The sequence below is a fragment of the Cnephaeus nilssonii genome, assembly GCF_951640355.1.
Source record: "Cnephaeus nilssonii genome assembly, chromosome: 1".
NCBI lineage: Eukaryota > Metazoa > Chordata > Mammalia > Chiroptera > Vespertilionidae > Cnephaeus > Cnephaeus nilssonii.
This window is the reverse complement of record NC_137072.1, coordinates 27,932,561-27,949,499: the sequence shown is the minus strand read 5'-3', so window position 1 is coordinate 27,949,499 and position 16,939 is coordinate 27,932,561. Positions and strand designations below refer to the sequence as shown.

Below are 16,939 nucleotides of genomic sequence, written 5' to 3'. Positions count from 1 at the left end.
ATGGGGTCCCAGAATGCCCCCTGGCCACTTCGAGCCTATAGGTGCAGGCGCCAAGGGGCTGGGGGCGGGGCGGGAACATCCCGTGTCACCATAGTGCCCCCAGCTGCTTGGGAATGCTCCAGCACCAAGAGGCAGTTTGGGTCCACGCCCCCAGCCCGGCGCCCACGATGGGGGGGCTGGCTGCTGGCCTCTGGGGTGTGTGCAGACCCCAGCGGCCACCGCTGCATGTGGCTCAGGGGTCCCTGCATGCCCTCCAGCCTGGCGCCCATGGTCAGGGCTCATACAGGATGCAACCAATCAAAGTGTCCCTCTCACATTGATGTTTCTCTCTGTCTCTCCCTCTCTCTTCCACACTCTCTAAAAATCAATGGGAACATATCCTCAGGTGAGGATTAAAAGAAAAAAAAGAAATGCATATCCTATGAAAGACACATCTTGAAAATGCCGAAAGAAACTTGTTATTTTTTCTTGGTGAAGGAACTGGAGTCCGTGTTGATGAAAACACCTTGGTAGCTGTGGTGACTGGCAGTGGCTGCAGCAGTGGGGTGATGGGGCTGGTGCCTTCCCCTGATCAGCCCGGTTGCCTCCCACAAAGGGAGGCCAGACTGTGGCTTAGGCCCGCTCCCCCCGAGGAGTGGGCCTAAGCCATCAGTAGGACATCCCCTGAGGGCACCCAGTATGTGAGAGGGGGCAGGTTGGGCTGAGGGATCCCTCCAACCCCAGTGCACGAATTTCATGCACCAGGCCCCTAGTATTATATATAACATTTAATAACATTAGCATTAAATCTGGTATTTAATAATATATTTCCTATAACATATATTATTTTATATCATATACTAGAGGCCCGGTGCATAAAATTCATGCATCAGAGGGGGGGTCCCACAGCCTGGCCTGCACCCTCTCCAATCTGGGACCCCACAGGGGATGTCTGACTGCCTCTTGCAATCCAGGACCACAGGCTCCTCACCTGCCTGCTGCCTGATCACCCCTAACCCCTCTGCCTGCCTGCCTGATCGCCCCTAACCACCTCTGTCTGCCTGATCACCCCTAACTGCTCCCCTACCAGCCTGATCACCCCTAACTGCTCTCCTGCTGGCCTTATTGTCCCTAACCACCTCTGCCTTGCCCCACACCCAGGACCCAGGATTCCCTCCTCCTGCCGGTCGCAGCAACAGGGGATCTCGGGCGGGTGGCTTCACCCGAGCCACAGCCACAGCCGCAGGCTCCTGGGACCGCGCTGCGAGCGACTTGTCCCTCTCCTGGGCCTCAACCGCAGGTGCTGGTGCCCAGGACTGCAGGGACCGTGGGGCATGCAGATTGACCCTCTCCTGGGCCCCAGCCCCAGCCACTGGTGCCTGGAACGGTGGGGCAGGCAGCTTATCCCTCTCCTGGGCCGCAGGCACAGGTGCAGCTGCTGGCACCTGGGACAGTGGGGTGGGAGGCTTGTCCCTCTCCTGGGCTACAGGCACAGGTGCAGCCCCTGGTGCCTGAGACCACGGGGTGGGCAACTTGTTCCTCTCTCGGGCCGCAGCCTGGCTTGTCCCCATTACTCTCTCACAAGCTCATTTGTGCTTGGCTGGTCCCCATTCCTCTCTCCCCAGTGTTGAGTGTCTGAGCCATTAAGACATGCTGGCATGAGGGCATGACAACTATTTGCATATTAGCTCTTTATTATATAGGATAAATACCGTATTTTCTGGCGTATAAGACGACTGGGTGTATAAGATTTTCCTGGGTTAAAAAGTCATAAATCCAACATGCATTTATGATAAAAACTCTCAGCAAAGTGGGAATAGAGGGAACATACCTCAACATAATAAAGATCATAAATGGCAAACCCACAGCCAACATCATACTTAATGGGCAAAAGCTATAAACATTTCCCTTAAGATCTGGAACAAGACAGGGATGTCCATGTTCACTACTTTTATTCAACATAGTCCTAGCCACAGCAATCAGACAAAAAGAAGAAATGAAAGGCACCCAAATTGGAAAGGAAGAAATAAAACTTTCATTATTTGCAGGTAACATGATATTGCATATAGAGAACCCTAAACAGGCCACCAGAAAACTACTAGAACTGATAAATTAATTCAGTAAAGTAGCAGGATACAAAATAAACATCCAGAAATCAGCTGCATTTTAATGAACTATCAGAAATAAAAACTAAAAAAAAAAATCCCATTCACAATTGCTTCAAAAAGAATAAAATACCTAGAATAAATTTAACCAAGGATGTAAAAGATCTGTACTCTGAAAATTATAAGACAGTGAAGAAAGATGGTACAAATAAGTGGAAGCATATACCATGTTCATGGATAGAAAGAATTAACATAATTAAAATATCCATACTATCCAAAGCAATCTACAGATTCAATGCAGTGCCTATCAAGATACCAAAGATAGTATTGTTTTACACGTGATAACAAACTATTTCCTAAATGTAGGGTATAGTCTGCTGTCACAATCAGGAAATTTCTCTGGCAAATGATATATCATGGAGCTCTTCAAGTATTAGAATAGACACACATAGCATTGGAGAAAGTTTGTTCATAAGACTGGTAAAATAAACTATGGTAAATTCAGCTCTTATTCTCTAACATATTAATCTTAAAAACCTGAGAGGTGGGTTTTATAATTCCCATTTAACAATGAGAAAACTGTGGCTCAAAGAGGCTATACAAGTTGCCCAAGATCAAATAGCAGGTAAGTGGTTGAGTCTGTCTAACTCTGGATTTCATGCTCCTTCCAGAAAACCACATTGCTCTTCAACAGATTTCCAAGTTGTTTATGTTAACTGCATAAGTCCTTTGGAATTAATATCAGTGAATGTTCCCATATTAGTCAGGATTCTCCAGAGAAACAGAATCACTAGGATATAAAAGGAGATTTATTATGAAGAATTGGTTCACACCATTATGGAAGCTGAGAAGACCCATAATCTGCTGTGTGCAAGCTAGAGATCCAGGAAAGCCAGTGAGTTTCCATAGTGTAGTGGTTATCACGTTCGCCTCACAGGAAAGCCAGTGATATAATCTGGTTTGAATCCTAAGGCCTAAGAACCAAGGACACTGATGATTTAAACCCTAGTACAAAGGCAGAAGATGAGAGAAGACCTCCCAGTTCAAGCAGTGTAGCAGTGTGGCAGAAAATAGGTGCCAATTCCTCCTTCCTCCACCTTTTTGTTGTGTTCAGGCTGTCAACAGATCAGTTGATGCCCATCCACACTGGTGGGGGAGGGGGGCATTCTGCTAAATTCACTGATTCTAATGCTAATGCTAATCTCATCCAGAAACACCCTCACAGACACACTGAGCAATAATGTTTAACTGTATATTGGCACATCCCTTTATCCAGTTAAGTTGACACATAAAATTAACTATCGCAGTCCCTGTAAAGAGTTTTTGATCACCTGGTGTTTACTATACAGGATTTTGGCAAAGACAACTGGTGTTAAACCAAATGTAGTCATCATTTGAACCATTGACTCAAATAAATGGACTTCCAGCCACACCCACATATATTAGGGGCTAGACTTGTTCAAGCACACACACACTTAAACTTAGAGTCAATAGAGTCTTCTTCACTGAAAACAACACTAAATCAATTTGTAATGAGATTAAAATGTTAAGATAACAAGGAGAATAAATGTCCTGCCATACTCAGAATCAAAGATCCATTGTATCACTGTTTTATAAGCCATGTGGGGAAAAGTGAATTGAAGGTCAAGCTGGCAGATTTCCATGATAATGGATGGAGTGTTCAGACACCAATATTGTCAGACCCAAGCTATAGCCCAGTTACACTTTTCTTACATTGACCTATCCAGACGGAGAGGAAATTAAAACACCTACTAAACTAAATGAATGTAAAAGTGATCATTAAGAATTAGTAGGACCGCCCTGGCCAGTATTGCTCAGTGGTTATAGCACCAGCCTGTGCACCAAAGGGTTATGGGTTCGATTCCCGGTCAAGGGTAAGTACCTGGGTTGCAGGTTCAAGCTCTGGCCCCAGTCAGGGTATGTGCAGGAGGCAACCAATAGATGTGTCTCTCTCACATCGATGTTTCTCTTTCCCTCCTTGCCTCCTTTCCACTTGCTCTAAAAATCAATGGAAAAAATATCCTTGGGTGAGGATTAACAACAACAAAAGAATTAGTAGGACCTGTGCCCTAAAGGTTAGGACATGTCTTTATTGCTCAAGCTGAGTGACAACTTGGATCTATAGATTTAGCATTGCTCTTGGCATTTCCTTACAGCTCAGTGCTTTTAAATAGTTCATTTGGCTGGTACCTTGGTAGTGAAATGCAGTCGGTACAGTTTTATAAATCCCTCCCAGAAAACAAATTAATATACATCATCTCCCCTTTTGGCACATGGAAGCCCATCTGTCCCAGTCTAGCCTGCCAAGTCAGCTCAATACTGAGCCAGTCAGTGTTGGCTGACACACAAGCTGGTGTCCTGCAAGATGTCATCCACCTGATGTCTCAAGGCTTGTATTGCAAAATTGGGTTGTATTTTAGTGTTCAGTCATTCAGAAGTCCTGTGCATGCCAGTGGGAAAAATAAGTGGAATTCATCCCCCCCAATATCTGATGGCTTTTCATGGCCAGATATACATCTGTTGGAACATTTTAGGGGTGGCCTTAACTAAAAGCAGGGTGATAGCTGGTTAAATGACCCCTCAGGATGTCTGTCCAGTTAAGGAAAAAGAGCCTGAATTCCAGATCCATTTTGGAAGGCAGGGATGGGTGGGTGAGTGGGTAGGAAGAGATCAACCAAAGAACTTGTATCCATATATGCATAACCCATGGGCACAAACAATAGGGTGGTGAAGGTCTGGGGTGAGGGGCTGGGTGTGGGCTAGAAGGGGTCAATGGGAGGAGAAAGGGGACATATGTAATACTTTCAACAATAAATATTTTTTAATTTAAAAAATAATTTTAAAAAAGATTAGCAAGAAAATTTGGGGCAAAAGACAGTGCATTTAGACTGATTCTAGGAAGAATTTCCTACTTGAAGAGGCTAAGACATTGGAATGCATTATTAAGGGAGATTGGGAAGACTCTTTTCCAAAGACTTTAAAGCAATGTTCCAAAGAACATTGACTAATGTTCTGCCAAACTTCTCTGAACCAAGGCATAGACTGGAATTCTATTCATAGTCAACTTCCATGGATCTGTGATTGCCCAGCTTTACTTGGATTTTAGAGTCCCTTCCTAGGAAATGTAGTGATGTTAACATTTAGTTTTTGCATATGCTCTATAATTTCCCCAAGTGCTATTATATATTATCATATTTTATTGTTACAGGAAAGTATGAGGAAGGTAGAGCATGATTATAGGTCAGTGATGGGCAACCTTTTGAGCTTGGTGTGTCAAACTTCGCCAAAAAACTGAGCATAACTCGGGTAGTGTGTCACTTTGAGGAAAAAAACATTATTTCGCAAATGTTTCATCCTCAGGAGCAGCAAATGTTTCATCCTCGGCATGCGGCCGCCTCAGCAGCCACATGTCATCACAATGGCTACGCGTGTCAGTGCTGACACGCGTATCATAGGTTTGCCATAACTGTTATAGGTTAAATATCATAAAATACTACAAACATTTTATTTATGGTGCCTGGAAAGGGAGCAGTAGGGAAAGAGTAGACAGGAAAGATGGTAGTCCTCAAAAAAGAATTCCTCTCTTTGGCAAAGCATTGGTGTATGCCTCTAGAATAGTGTATTATGATAACCAGCCTTAAAATGGACAAGCAAAAAGGGAAGTGAGAGACCATCAAGTTTATTCTCCAGTTTTCCCATCAAGAAATGGGCAATGATCAGGCCAAGTTATGTCAAGAGAGAGGCAGAACTGAACAAAAACATAGGTCGCCTAACTCCCAGCCCTGTGCCTTTTCCCATTTGTCTACCCAGTCTCCCTTATAATTCTCACTTCTTTCAGTTTTATACCTTATCCATACCAGTAACCTGAGTTTAAAATTGATTGTAAGTGAGCAATAAATAATTTTACTTATTTCCTATGAAAAACAATATGAGTATCACTTTAACTTTTAGGTGCCAGTTTTAAAGAACAAATAAGTAGAAAATAAATAGCAACTGATAGTAAGAATGATCGTAAATTCTATTTATCCATTGATGAGCATTTATTTATCCTACAGTTGGGTTATTCTGAATAAAGCTGTTAGGAACATTCTCACACAGGTCTTTTGGAGGCTATAAGCACTCATATCTGTTGGGTTATATTCTTAGAAGTGGAATTACTGAATCATGGGAGAGTCTTGATATTTCCCCTCAAACTTTATATTCCTTGAACTTCTCACATCTGTAAATGCCACCACCACCACCACCTATTTTCACACTCCAAATCTATGTGTTATCTCACCTTCTACCCCACCACCATTCACTCATCCATGAGTCCTTTTCACTTCAAAATGTAATCTGAATTTGTCTACTTCTAACATTCCTGCTACTAACATCTTCTTTCAGTCACCATCACCTTATCTCAAGGCTACTGAAATGATCTCCCAAATGTCTCCATGCTTCCACTTTTGTCCTCCTCAGTTTCTCTCTACATAGCATTCAAGGTCTTAGTATTGTAAATCATCTTATATAATAAAAGGCCAATAGGCAAATCAACCAAATGGTGGAACGACCGGTCACTATGATGTGCACTGACCACCGGGGGCAGACGCTCAACACAGGAGGAGCACCACTCAGCCAGACCACAGGGGGAGCACCACTCAACCAGAAGCCAGGCTCATGGCTGGTGAGCTCAGAGGCGGTAGTAGGAGCCTCTCCCGCCTCCACAGCAGTGCTAAGGATGTCCGACGGGGGAGCGGGCCTAAGCCGTCAGTTGGACATCTCCCTAGGGCTCCTGGACTGCAAGAGGGTGCAGGCTGGGCTGAGGGACCCCCTGAGTGCACGAATCCCATGCACCGGGCCTCTAGTATCATATAATTTGCTTGCTTAAAACCTTCCTTCAAATTTCTAATAAGACCAAACTCCTTTCTTGGCTTACAAAGTCCTATATTTTTTATCTGGCCACTACCTACCTCTGAAACTTTCTCTCTTATGCCAGTGCTCCAGCTACCTCTGGACTTCCTTCTTGAGTACACTAAGCTCATTCCCAAGGCACTGGCAGCAGGTATCTTCTTCAGCTGAGAAAGCTATTCCCCTGATCTTTGCATGTCTAGCTCCTTCTGTTCACTCAGTTCTCAACCCAAAAGTCACCATGTCTGAGAGGCTTTCTCTGAACACCTGATCTGGTATAACCATTTGGTTTCTGGCTTTTACAACAATGTAGTTAAATTCTCTGCAGGGAAATTATGACTATCTGATATTTTTATTTATTCCTTTCTTTATTGTGTGTTTCAATACAGCAATGTATGCTCTATGTGGACAGGGAGCACTGCCTGTAAACTGCCATGCCCATGCTGACTCCAGACCTGGCATACAGAATAAATAAATGACTTTAGTGACAGCAGGGGTCCAAATGTCCTCCCGCAGTCCTCAGAAACTGACATGTAGAACTGGAGAAAGCAGATGGTTGGAATAATTCAAGTTATAAGTCTAACAGGTGGATGCAGGCTTTGTTCAGGAAGTGATGGTTGAGGGCATTGGATAGCAAAGGGAAGAAGCTATGTATGGGAGACAATATGGCTGCTGAGTGGAAACTGGAGATCTTGACATAGTTATCAGTAAATATTTGCTGAATGGATGGATAAATTAATGGAAGGATACATAAAACAAAGAGATGGTAATAATTAAATGAATTACGATAGCATTCAAAACTCATTCTACCGTGTTGCTTCTGAAAGTTAAAAGAGGACAGCTTGCCCAAAACATATCAATAAAAGGCCCAAGACCCAGTGCTAGTACCAGCCTGCCTTGTTCATAGCTGGACCTCACCTGGGCACCTCCAAGCCCAATACAAATAGCAAATAGCAGCTGTCTGCAGATCCCTCTGTAGCTCCTGCCAGGCAGAGGCTGACTTTGCACCTCCCTGGAGGTTCTAGAGCCAGTGCACCAGTGGACAGCTTCAGACCATAGCAGATTACAACTCTACACATCCACAAGTGACACACCCAAGAGGCAAACTCAATGAGCACCAGAGCCCCACTGAAGCAAGTTCTGCTCCATATGGGTGTTTCCTGCACAGCAGTTCTTCCATTGTAGACACAGCTATTCCTCACAGATAACTGGCCTGGAGGTCAATTCCTCCCAGTGATGCCAACAGCAATCAAGGCTCAACTACAAGACTGTGCAAACAGCTCACACCAGGGCATACCTAGAGTGCCCACCTCAGGTGACTAGGGAGGCTAAGCCACTGGGCTCTATAGGCCACCTAATACACAAGGCCACTCTACCAATTCCAGGAGACATAGCAGCTCTACTTAATACATAGAAACAAATATAAGGAAGCACCCAAAATGCTAAGACAAAGAAACATGTCACAAATGAAAAAAATGGAAGAAAACAAACTACTGGACACAGAGTTCAAAACAATGATTATAAGGTTACTCAAGGATCTTCATGAGACTTTCAAGAATCTTAGTGAGAATGTCAAAGACATGAAAACAGACCAGTCAGGAATTAAGCATTCACTAACTAAAATAAATAATAATTTACAGGAATTCAACAGTAGAATAGAGGATTCTGAAAATCAAATCAATGAACACCTGATCTGGTATAGCCATTTGGTTTCTGGAAGCAAAAAACACCCAATCAGAAGAGCAAAAAGAATTTAAAAAATATGAAGATAGTGTAATGAGTCCTGGGACAACTTCAAGTGTACCAACATTCGCATTATGGGGGTGCCAGAGGAGAAGAGAGAGAGCAATACATTGAAAACCCATTTGAAGAAATAATGACAGAAAGCTCCCCCTATCTGGTGAAAGAAATGGACTTATAAGTCCAGGAAGCACAGAGATTCCCAAACAAGAGGAACACAAAGAGGCCTACACCAAGACACATCATAATTAAAATGCTGAGGGTTAAAGACAAAGAGAGAATTTTAAAAGCAGCAAGAGAAAAGCAGTTAGTTACCTACAAGGGAGTACCCATATGCCTGTCAGCTGATTTCTCAACAGAAACTTTGCAGGCCAGAAGTGACTGGCAAGAAATATTCAAAGTGATGAGTAGTAAGGACCTAGCACCAAGTTTACTCTACCCAGCAAAGCTCTCATTTAGAATTGAGGGTAAGATAAAGAGCTTCACAAACAAGAAAAGCTAAAGGAGTTCATCACCATCAAATCAGTATTACATGAAATGTTGAAGGGTATTCTTTAAGAAGAGGAAGAAAAAGAAGGAGAAGGAGGAGAAAAGGAAGGAGGAGATAAAAAAATGTGAACAATAAAATGGCAACAAATACATATCTATCAACAATTGAATCTAAAAATAAAGAATAAATGAACAAGAGATCTAATGAACAAAATAAACTGGTTAATAAAATAGAATCAGAGGCATGGAAGCATGGAACAGACTGACGAATCTCAGAGGGAAGGGGTGAGGCGGGACAGGAAAAGATTAACCAAAGGTTTTACCTCTGGACTCAAACAGTAGAGTGGTGAAGGCCTAGGGTGGGGTGGGAACCAGGTTGAGGTGGGTGATGGGGGGAATAAAAGGTAGCATCTGTAATACTCTCAACGATAAGGATTTAAAATTGGGGAAAAAAGAAAATTAAAAGAAATAATATATTTATGTAAATATGTAACCTATTTTCAGCAGGTCGCTGATGATATGGCTAGTTCTCTCCCTCCCCCCACCTATAATCTAAGGAATAAGTCAAACTGTTTGAGATAGCTTTCTTACAGACTCACAATTCAGACTCTATCCATATGTATATTATTAATTTCCAATTGCACTAAATTGAACAGTACCTAATGTAAGCATAATAAGTTTGCTACCAAAAAAAAAAAAAACCCACAGAAAACATTATCACTCAGTTTTCCTGCACTGTCTCTATAAATCAGTGCTATTTTTTTTTAAGTTCAAGATATACTAAAAACCTTTACTAAATACAAACATCATAAATCATTAACTGGTCATTTCTAAAATTTATTTTAACTCCATCCAGTGGTAACTATTACTGGGATTTATTTCCACTCACAAGCATGCAGTATTATTTCAGGATAGTCAATGCTGTAATTTTAAAAGGGTCATCTAAAAATAGATCTTAAGTGAATGCAATGGGAAATATCGCCAATAGAATACTGAGTGACTGTTGGCTTAAAGCCCCACGGAAGCCTTGATAATGTCATTTCCCAGCAGTCAAATCGAAGTCAGCACCAGGTGGCCTTGTTGACAGTCTGGGGAAGGATCTCACTGCCTGAGAAAGAGAGAGTGTGAAGTCCTGTGACCCCCAGAAGGATAGAAATAAAGGAAGGAGTAATGAAGGAGGCAAAAAAGCAAATGAACCCAGAGAAATTCCCAGAACATGATGGAGCCAGAGATCTCATCAGGCTGCTGAACAAAAGCAAAGAGACTCCATTCATCTCTGCTTTACAGTAGGCCCTTTTGTTTTACTCATATAGTTTCTCTTTTATTCATATATCACAGTGTTGAGATAATATCTAGAGAAAAGGGAAGTAGAGAGAGAAGAGGAGGGAGAAGAGTAAAGAAAAGCACTTCTTTCATTAGAAAAGCATTTTATTTCCACAGGGAAATGGTCTAAGATAAATTTATCTTCCCCAACATTCTGAAAATGCTCCGCAGGCCAATAGGCCAGTCCATCCCTGTGGGAAGCTGCTATCTCCAACTAGCTTGTTGGTTTTATTTAGACCAGGCATCAGCGCAGTACCTCAGCTTCTTTTTTCTCCACCTGAAAATGTGATTGACCCCACTGACTGATGGTAATGTTATAAAGCATGCTGAACATCTTGGAATGAAACCTGTTTATGGATAGAACTTTCAACTCTACGCATTTAATTCCCATGACACTAAGCAGCAGTGTCACCATTGTGGAACATTTACCATATGCCAGCTTCATGAGAAACAAGTTACTTACAGGACCTCATTGGAATTTAACAGTATTTACACATACAAATGTACAACCACCAAGGAGGAAGATTTCTCCATCCTACAGCTAAGGAAGCTAAAGCATAATAACTTATTATGAAACTAGTAAAATGGTTGAATTTGGACCTGAATCCACATCTCACTCCAGAGCCCAGGTTGTCTTAAAATAGTTTTAAATTAGATAAAATAAAGCAATCAGAATACTGAGTTTGTTGGGAGTTGGAGTTATGGAAAAGATAAAGTGGATTTCATAGCAAAGCTGGAATTATCTACACCACCCTTGAGCCCATGCACTTGCACAGAGAATTGATTGTTGACTGGTAAGTGGTGAAAGCGACAGTCATCTTGGGTTCCAGGCCAGGCTCTTCCTCCTGACCACAGTCATGCCCCTAACCTCCTTAGATCTCTTTACATCTTATCTGTTAAATGAGATGTCTCTCAGGGCCCTTTCAGCTCCAAAATATCCCCATGGGGTTCCCATCAGTAGCCTATTTCTGGGTAGCCTGAAGTATGTCACATGCCATCTGAAAAAGGAGGTTACATTAGTAATTACAAAATTAGGTCAACAACACCTACAGAACTGCCTGTAGCACTAGTGAATGCAAAGTATCCTGACATTAAAACTAGCAAATGAATTGGGTCAAATGGGTTGGTATACTAAGTTTTAGGTGACTCTGTTGTTATACTAGTTGCTTTCTGTTCTGGATAGTATTGCTGTGTAACAAGCAGCCCCCAAACTAGTGGCTACTTGATTTTGCTCACAATTTTGTGGGTCAGAAATTTGGAAATAACTCAGGTGGGCTGTTTAATTCTGATCCACATACATTATTTATGGTGGCTGGGGCTGGAGGATACCCTTCCAAGATGGTTTCCTCATCTGGATGGTTTCCTCCTGTGTGGAGACTCCCTCCACATGGCTTCTCATCCCTCTGGCCTCTTCCTGTGGCTTAGACTTCTCCCAGGATGGCGGTCTCAGGGTATTCATACTTCTCACATGGCAAGTGGCTTCTAAATGACCAGACAAAAGCTGTCAGTCCTTGTAGAGGCTATGCCCAGAGTGGAATAGTGTCACTTCCATTATAACCTATTAGTCAAAGCAATCACAGAGTAGTTCAGATTTAAAGGGAGAGGAAACAGCTTCCATGTTTCAATAGCAGATGTGTCAATCTACCAGGGTGTCCTACCTCAGAATCTGGCCAGAAAGGTCCCAGGTAACGTTTGGTTTTGGAGAAAGTGAGTGTTCCAGGACATAGAACAACAACCACCCCACCAGAAAGGACAGGGTCCGTGGGCAGATGCTTTTGCCTGCCCAACACACGTGATCCAACCAGCTCTCTTCTGGCAGCAGCAACTTGGGGAACCTGACTTCCTCAGCTTTTAGTTCAGTTCATGTGGTTTGGATAGCAGATAGATTTTACCCCTGGAACATGTGATTTGGACCTGACCAATCATCATTAGTGCCTAGAACAATGTCTGGCACATAGAAAGTCTTCACTATGAATAAGTGGAAGAAAAATAATTCCTCTGGTCACAAGGGTTGTTTCAGGGATGGGCACATGATTCAAGTTCTAGGACTTCTAGAAGGACAGAGGTATCCTCTTTATGCTGAACTTGGAGTTGTCAGCATGTAATCCTAGAGTCACTGAGAGACACTACAAGGTAATTCGCTGTAAGAGAGTGGAGCTGACCCAGGGAAAAGGAAAGCTGAGAGATGAAAGAAAAAAGCAAGACAGAACCTTGATGACATCATTTAACATTCAGCTGGGTTTTCAATGTATTGCTCTCTCTCTTCTCCTGGACTATTCAACTAAATGGCTAAAATCCAAAACACTGACACCACCAAATTTGGTTAGGATGTAGGACAACTAGAACTCATTTGTTACTGGTGGGAATGCAAAATAGAACAGCCACTTTGGAGGACATTTTGGTAGTTTTTTTTTTTTTTTTTTTACAAAGCTCATCATTGTCTTTACCATACTATGCAGCAGTCATGATCCTAGGTATTTACCCAAATGAATTAAAAACTTACATTTACGGAGGAGTGGGGGGGGGGGAGCAAAAAGGGGGGTAAGAACACATATGTAATACCTTAATAAAGAAAAAAAATTAAAAAAACATTTACACAAAAACCTGCACATCCCCTAGCCAATTTGGCTAAGTGGATAAAGAGTTGGCCTGCGGACTGAAGGTTTCTGGGTTTGATTCTGGTCAAGGGCACATACCTTGGGCACCAGCCCCAGTCGAGGTGCATGGGGGAAGCAACTAATTAATGTGTCTCTCTCACATCGATGTTTCTCTCCCTATCTCTCCCCCTCCCTTCCACTCCCTCTAAAAATCAATGGAAAAATATCCTCGGGTGAGGATTAATAAAAAACAAAAAACTGCCAATTAATATATATAGCAGCTTTATTTATGATTGCCCCAAAAATTGGAAACAACCAAGATTTACTTTAATAGGTGAATAGATAAGCTGTGGTACATCCATGCAATGGAATAGTATTCAGCTATAAAAAAAATTAGCTAACAAGGCATGAAAAAAAATACATGGAAGAAACTTAAATGGATATTGCTAAGTGAAAGAAACCAGTAATGAAAAGTTAAAGGCTACACAATGTATGATTCCAAATATATGACTTTCTGGAAAAGGCAAAACTCAAAAGGGACAAGTAGAGGGAGGGAGGGAAGAAGGAGTGAATAGTTGGAGCACAGAGGATTTTTAGGGCAGGGAAACTATTCTGTATGATACTATATTAGTGGATGCATGTCATTTTACAATTGCCAAAACCCATAGAATATACAACACAAAGAGCAAACCCTAATGTAAACTATGGATAATGATAATATATCAGTATTGGCTTATCAGTTGTTATAAATATACCACAATAATGCAAGATGTTAATAATAAGGGAAACTGTGTGCATGGGGGATATGGGGGTGGTGGGAAGAGGGATATATGGAGACTTTATTTTCTTTTCAACTTTTCTGTAAACTTAAAATTACTCTAAAAATAAAGTTGTTTTTTATAAATATGTTTTTATTGATTTCAGAGAGAGGAAGGGAGAGGGAGAAAGAGATAAAAACATCAATGATGAGAGAGAATCATTGATTGCCTGCCTCTTGCACGCCCCCCTACTGAGGATTGAGCCCACAACCTAGGCATGTCCCTGACCGGGAATTGAACAGTGACTTCCTGGCCAGGCTAAGGTGTTTTTGGTTTTTTTTTAAAGCTGTATAATCTTGATGGCATAATTTGTCATACCTATACCTAAAATTAGTCTATCCCCTGGACTATTCAGCTACAAATCAATACATTGTCTTTTTAGCTTAACCAAGCTTGGGTTAGTTTTCTGTTACTTATGATTTAAAAAACAAAAAAACAAAAAAACAACAACAAACATAGTCCTGATAGGTTTGGGGAGGAAATTCAGTTTGGTGGCCACAAAATGGCATGCAAAGACTATGACAGAACCTGACTGAAGACAGACAGCAGTCAGCAAAGGATATTAGGATTTTTGAACAACCAGGAAGTGCTAGGATGGGCCTTCTCATAGCCCTGGTAATGAAAAAAATGGCAGCCAATATGCCAGCCAGAATCAAGGAGCCAGGTGAAGGCTCAGGGACAGGACTCCAGACTATAGAATGGGGAATGGAAAGAGAAGGTGGGAGCTGAAATACTGAACAGATTGTCAAGACAGCCAGATATCAAGAACAATTAAGCTTACCATGAACAGACCATGTAACATGTCAGTTGCATGTCACTCAATAGGCACTCCCAGTCTCTCTTAACTCTCCTACTTTTTCTTTATTCCTTAGCATGTTATCACTAACAACTATTTAATTTACTTATTTATTATGTTCCACTTGGGAAAATCTGAGATTAATGAGGGCAGCACTCATCTGTTTTGTTCACTCACGAACCTAAAACAGCGCCTAGAATATGGTAAATATTTGTTAAATGCTGAATGAATTACTCTTCTTTTCATTCTTGGATAAGATGATGGGAGAGAATTAAAAGAGGGACTATAGATTGCTTGAATTCAAATATTAGTATAGGGTTGGATAATAAAGTGCTAGAAAGGTAGTAATGGCTAGATTTTAGCAATTCTCCCTGAATCCTATATCATCCTTTAGTCCCTGCACCATCTCTTTCCTTCTCTTTCATAATCAAACGTCCTGGAATACACTTTGCATTCCTCATCCCCACTTTCCCAGATTCATTGTAATATTGCAGCAACCACTCCATTGAAACAATTCTCATAAAGGTCATACTTTCTACCAAAATCAAATGCACTTTGTTTAAAATGTTTATTGTTGAAAGTATTACGTAAGTCCTCCTTTTCCCCCCATAAACCCCTTCCAGCCTGATCCCATCCTCCCACCGCCCCCAGACCCTCAGCACCCCATTATCTATGTCCATGGGTTATGCATATATGCATACAAGTTCATTGGTTGATCTCTTCCCACCCACCTTCCCCTGCCTTCCCTCTGAGGTTCAACAGTTCGTTCATTTTCTGTAACTCGGGGGTCTGTTTTTAATCATCAGTTTGTTTGGTTCATTAGATTCCACATATGAGTGAAATCATGTGATACTTATCTTTCTCTGACTGGCTTATTTTGCTCAGCATAGTAGTCTCCAGGTCCATGCATGATGTTGCAAATGGTAAGAGTTCTTCCTTTTTTATTGCTGTGTAATATTCCATTGTGTAAATTACCATAGTTTTTTTATCCAGTCATCTGCTGATGGGCACTTTGGCTATTTCCAAGTCTTAGCTATTGTAAATTGCACTGCTATGAACATAGGGGTGCATATATTTTAAATGCACTTTTTAGTCTCTATGTCTCTTAGCATCTTCTACTTTCTCCTTCCTTAAAGCTTCTTTTCCTTCAGCTTTCACACCCTTCTGGTTTTCCTCTTGCCTCTGTTTTGTTGTTGTTGTTGTTTTTCAACCTTTCTCAGTCCCTTCACAGGCTCTCTTTACACTTTTCTTAAAATGCTGATGATCCATACCCATGTGATATCCTTGGACCTCCTTTCTCCCTCTGCTTACTCTAGATTCTCCCTAAGTGATCCCAGCCACTTCCATGAATTCAACAATGACAAACCTCTATCTTCAGCTTATCCTGTTTCCTCTGTCTCCCAGTTATCTGTATGCCAATGCCTCGTAGGCACCTCAAACTAAAAATTTCCAAAATCAAACACGTCTTCTCCCTCCAAAATCTATGACATCACTCTCTCCATCACTTCCCAGCCTATTAAATTAGAAGTGATCTGTAACTTACTTTCCTTTTTAAAATCCCACATTTAACCAGCTATCAAGTCCCATAAATTCTATCTTCAAAACATCTCCTAAATTATATCATTCTCTGGCATTATTTTTTCCCCAGATTCCTGTAGTAACTTCCTAAGTGGCTTTCTTACTTTCAGTCTTGTCCCATGCAGTTAATTTCCCATTATAAAGTGATGTTTTAAAAATTATTTTCCTGAACCACAACACCCAGGGACCAGCAGGAAACCTACAAACACTGGGTCTCAAGCAGTGCAAATACATGGACTCGGATGAGCTCTCCACCTTCTCACGGAAAGGTAAGATTTCGCCCAGAGAAAGTCAACGCAGGAGAGAGAGAGAGAGCTACATAACCAGACACCTGGAGAGGCGAGATCATGGGGAGACAAAGAAACAGCCCACATATGAAAGAAAAGGAGGCATCACCAAAAAAGAAAGTAAACAAAATGGAGGCAATATGTCAGAGAAAGAATTCAGAGAAATGGTCATAAGGTCGCTGAAAAGGTTGGAAGACAAATTCAACAATATGTGTAAGAACCAAGAGGAAATGAAAAAGAACCAAGAAGAAATGAAAAATGACATAACTGCAATAAATAACTCAATAGAAAGCATCAACAGTAGACTAGAAGAAGTGGA

The 16,939-nt window shown here is 41.7% G+C and overlaps 1 protein-coding gene and 1 pseudogene across 2 annotated transcripts in view; both read right to left on the bottom strand.

The window, feature by feature from the left end:
- The window catches only part of FAM107B (family with sequence similarity 107 member B), a gene marked incomplete at its 5' end in the record, with an annotated part of 259,485 nt that overhangs the window by 193,571 nt on the left and 48,975 nt on the right, over positions 1-16,939 (bottom strand). The gene's annotated exons all lie outside the window — the stretch shown is intronic.
- The window catches only part of LOC307102131 (transmembrane emp24 domain-containing protein 10-like), a 105,557-nt pseudogene that overhangs the window by 45,403 nt on the left and 43,215 nt on the right, over positions 1-16,939 (bottom strand). The gene's annotated exons all lie outside the window — the stretch shown is intronic.